We start from the raw sequence: 4,549 nt of genomic DNA on the forward strand, positions 1-4,549 counted from the left end.
AGGATCAATCGTCATCTCCTGGAAAACGTTATAATTTACCTATTCGCATGTTTTTTTTTCTTTTTTTTACTTCTTTACTCTCTTCCGCGTCGTCATCTTTATGTTTCTTCTTATGTATCAATTAATTTAAGATGGTTAGTATTCGTTCGTTCTTATGTATTCCTCTTCCTCCTCCTCCTCCTCCTCCTCCTCCACCTCCTCTTCTTCATCTTCGCTTATTCCTTTCTCTCCCTCTCTTTCTAATCTTCTTGATCTTTCATCTCTTGTATATTATTCCAGCTCTCTTTCTCCCAGCATCCCTTTCTTCCTTGTCTTCCTCACCCCAATCCTCTCTCTCTCTCTCTCTCTCTCTCTCTCTCTCTCTCTCTCTCTCTCTCTCTCTCTCTCTCTCTCTCTCTCTCTCTCTCGTATCATTTGTTCTTCATGTTCTTGTTCTTGTTCTTGTTTTTGTTTCTTTTTCTTCTCCACTTCCTCCTTCTCCTCCTCCTCCTCCTCCTCCTCCTCCTCCTCCTCCTCCTCCTCCTCCTCCTCCTCTTCTCCTTCATCACACATAATTGCTAACTTCTGATAATAAGACACAGAATCCATTAGTAGCGTTACCATTTTTACCTGCGAGAAGTGACAGGTATCTCTCACCTCCATCAGGGCTTCTAATTACCATCACTACTATCATCACCATCATTATTATAGCAGTAGTGGTAGAAGTAGTAGTGGTGGTGGTGGTGGTGAAGTGAGTGGGGAGCGCTGTGAGAGAAGAAAAGGGAGAGGGGAGGGAGTGGGCGTGCTAGTGGGTGAGGGGGTTAAGGGGGGGCTTGAGTGGGAGGGTGGGTCAGGATGGTGGGCGGGCTTGAGGGAGGGTGGGCGGTTGGGTGGGCGGGCAGGCGGGCTGGCTGGCGGGACCACTGTCTGACATTAGTATGCAGTGCACGCCCTCGAGTATTAAGTTACATTCATTCCTTTCTCCGCTGGCCATTATAATTACGCCTTTTTTTGTGGGTTAGCTCGTTGGCCTGGGTTGTGTCGAAGGCGGGCAGAGGCGGGGCAGGGCGGGGCGGGGCGGGAGTTGGGGAAGGTGGGGGTTAGGTGGGGGATGGACCAGGGGCGGCCACACAAACAAGCAGATGTCGTCTCCATCATGCTCTCTCTCTCTCTCTCTCTCTCTCTCTCTCTCTCTCTCTCTGCCCCGCTCCCCCCGTAGCGGCGCCCCACGTAGAAGGCAAGCCGGCGGCCCCGCGGCGGCGCTGGGGAGTGTCGAGTTATCCAGGCGAACTCATAGACAGATTCCGGTTTTCGATTAAAGGGATAACTCGAGGATAGATCCGCCTGTGTCTCTTTTTGTAAATTCCTCTTAAATTATAGTGCTATTAGTAATGCTATTGATGTCCCTACTGCTGCTGCTGCTGCTGCTACTGCTACTACTGCTACTACTGCTACTACTACTACTACTACTACTGCTACTACTACTACTACTACTACTACTACTACTACTACTACTACTACTACTACTACTACTACTACTATGTACATGAAAGAATCAACTACTATAATTTACTGCCCAGATCTAACTTAACCTAACCTAACCAAAACCTGTAACAAACCTAACCTAACTACCATAACTAACTCAGTCTAACCTAACCCAACCTAACCTGACCTAATATAACATAACATTAGCGTAATCTAACCTAACATCTCATAACCTAACATCTCCTCACCAGCTCAGCGTCGACCTTGCTCAGTTATCTTCACTTGTGGGGGAAAGAGAATTTAATGCTTGCTTCCATTACTTCCCTTCCCTCTCTTGCCTGCCTTCCCTCCCCGGCTTCCTCTCTTCACCCTCTCCCTCTCCCCCCAGCCCTTCTCTCCCCTCCCCTCGCCGCCCATTCCACTTCTCCCTGGTGACGTGGGCGCCTTGTTGCTCTGCCGACTCGTGGGTGGTACAGAGAGGATGAAGGGCGGCGGGTGGAGGAGCAGCAGCAAGAGGAGGAGGAGGAGGAAGAGGAGGAGGAGGAGGAGGAGAAGGAGGAGGAGGTGAGTGCAGAGTTAAGGTGAAAAGCGATTTGAGGGTCGAGTTGCTTTTGAGAGAGAGAGAGAGAGAGAGAGAGAGAGAGAGAGAGAGAGAGAGAGAGAGAGAGAGAGAGAGAGAGAGCACTTATGAGGGTGAAAGAGGTAGTGTTTGTGGTTATACATATAATTCTTACCTCATCTCTCTCTCTCTCTCTCTCTCTCTCTCTCTCTCTCTCTCTCTCTCTCTCTCTCCAGACGCAGGCACAGGCGGTGGGGCGCGCAAGAAGGGAGTGTCGAGGTGTGGGTAGGTCACGTGTGGGTTGTCCAAGGCCCTTAAATGTCCCCTCTCCTCCTCCTCCTCCTCCTCCTCCCTCCTACCCCTATCCCCTCTCCCCTCTCCACTCCCTCTTCCACTCACTCTCTCCCTCACTGACTCGCTCCCTCCTTCCTTTTCTTCCTCTTGTATCCTTTTAATTTCATGTGCCTTTAATCTGCTGGCTTCTATATTTGTCTGAGGTCATGATTCATCTATTGCCTTCTTTGTCCCCTCCTTCCTGCTCTGTGTGTGTGTGTGTGTGTGTGTGTGTGTGTGTGTGTGTGTGTGTGTGTGTGTGTGTTAGGGGGTCTAAGGGGCTGGTTTTTGTTGTTGTTGTTTTTGTTGTTGTTGTTGTTGATGTTTTTTCTTGTTCGTGTTGTTGTTGTAAACCTTTTTTTTTTTTTTTTTTTTGCTTGCTCGTCATTCATTATTATAATTATTATTCGTCTGTTTTTCTTCTTTTTTTTTACTTTTCTGTATTTTTTTTTCTTTTCTTCTTTTTCTTTTCTTCGTCTTCTTCTTCTTCTACTTTTTTTTTTTCTTCTTCTTCTTCTTCTTCTTCCTGTTCTTCTTCTTCCTTCTTTCTCTTCCTCTTCCTCAATCCTCCTTCTCGTATCCCTGTTTTTACCCTTTAAATTCGTTTAATGAGAACAATTTTCCTCCCTTCCTACTCTCTCTCTCTCTCTCTCTCTCTCTCTCTCTCTCTCTCTCTCTCTCTCTCTCTCTCTCTCTCTCTCTCTCTCTCTCTCTCTCTCTCTCTCTCCGTCACTACATAAATATTTCCTCCCTTACAAAACCAGAGAGTAGCGCAGGTCAACCTCCTCTCTGCCGCATGTCAGTGACTCCCCCAACCCCCACACCCCAACCAGTCCCCTACCAATCCCTCTCTAGACATCCCCATCACCACCACCACCACCACCACCACCATCACCACCACCACCACAATTTCCCCCCCACCCCCTCACCACCACCACAGCCTTCCTCTCCACTGCCACCTTCCCTCAACTCAAGTTTTGCTTCCTCCTTCGTCGTCACCATCTTGTTCTAAGCCTTCTTCTTCTTCTTCTTTTTCTTCTTCTTCTTCTTCTTCTTCTTCTTCTTCTTCTTCTTCTTCTTCTTCTTCTTCTTCTCTTCATTATCTTTTTCTCCTCCCTATTCATTATCATCTTTATCATATTCATATCTACCTGAAAGTGACTCTCTCTCTCTCTCTCTCTCTCTCTCTCTCTCTCTCTCTCTCTCTCTCTCTCTCTCTCTCTCTCTCTCTCTCTCTCTCTCTCTCTTTTTTTTTTCTTTTCTTCATTCGTCTCATCCTGGGTCATGCTTTTTCCCTTATCTGCTTTTAATTTTACTCTCCTCCTCCTCCTCCTCCTCCCCCTCCTCCTCTTCCCCTTCTTCTTTTTCTTCTTCCTCCTCTTCTCCTCCTCTTTTCTCTTCCTTACTCTGATCTTTTTTTTTCATCTCATTTTCCGCTTCTCCACACCTGTCTGCTTATCTTTTTCTTTCTTTTTTTTTCTTGTTTCTCTTTTTTTCGTCTTTTCGTTTTCCCCTTCTTCTTGCCCTTTTCTCTTTCTTCTCTTCCTTCCCCATCCTTCCTTCATTTCTTTCAACATCTCCAGTCGTCTTCCCTCTTCCTCTTCTTCTTCTTCCTCCTCCTCCTCCTCCTCCTCCTCCTCCTCCTCCTCCTCCTCCTCCTCCTTGTGAAGAGCGTGAGGTGGGGGTCATTCTCTGTGGACTTCCCCCCTCCCCCCTTTCTGACCTTGGGCGTCCCCTAGACAGGTCAGGCGGGGGGCAAGACGTGACCCGCCCCCTCCATCCCCCCCTCCTTCCCCTCATCCCCAACATCTTCCTCCCATCCTCCACCTTACTCACCATTATCCTCTCCCCTCCTATCCATCCCTCACTTCTTCATTGCCTTCCTCTCTTCCTCATCCTTGCTTACCCACTAAGAAATCTTTATATTTTCCTAATTTTCTTGTTTTTTCCTTCATTATTTCCTTTTTTTCTCTTCTTTTTCTTTTTTGTGTCTCAGTTTTTTTTATTTTGTAGTCTACCTCCCATACGAAAGAAGGAGATGTGCTAGAGGAATACACACACACACACAAACACACACACACACACACACACACACACACACACACACACACACACACACACACCGCGTAAGTGTAGTGGTTAGCACGCTCGACTGACAATCGAGAGGGCCGGGTTCGAGTCCCGGCGCGGCGA

At 47.5% G+C, this 4,549-nt stretch overlaps 1 non-coding gene across 1 annotated transcript; it reads left to right on the top strand.

The window, feature by feature from the left end:
* The first annotated feature begins 4,476 nt into the window (after positions 1-4,476).
* Positions 4,477-4,549, top strand: Trnav-gac. The gene has a single exon. It is a non-coding gene; the product is annotated as a tRNA-Val (tRNA).

This window comes from Portunus trituberculatus, chromosome 50, assembly GCF_017591435.1.
Source record: "Portunus trituberculatus isolate SZX2019 chromosome 50, ASM1759143v1, whole genome shotgun sequence".
Classification (NCBI taxonomy): domain Eukaryota; kingdom Metazoa; phylum Arthropoda; class Malacostraca; order Decapoda; family Portunidae; genus Portunus; species Portunus trituberculatus.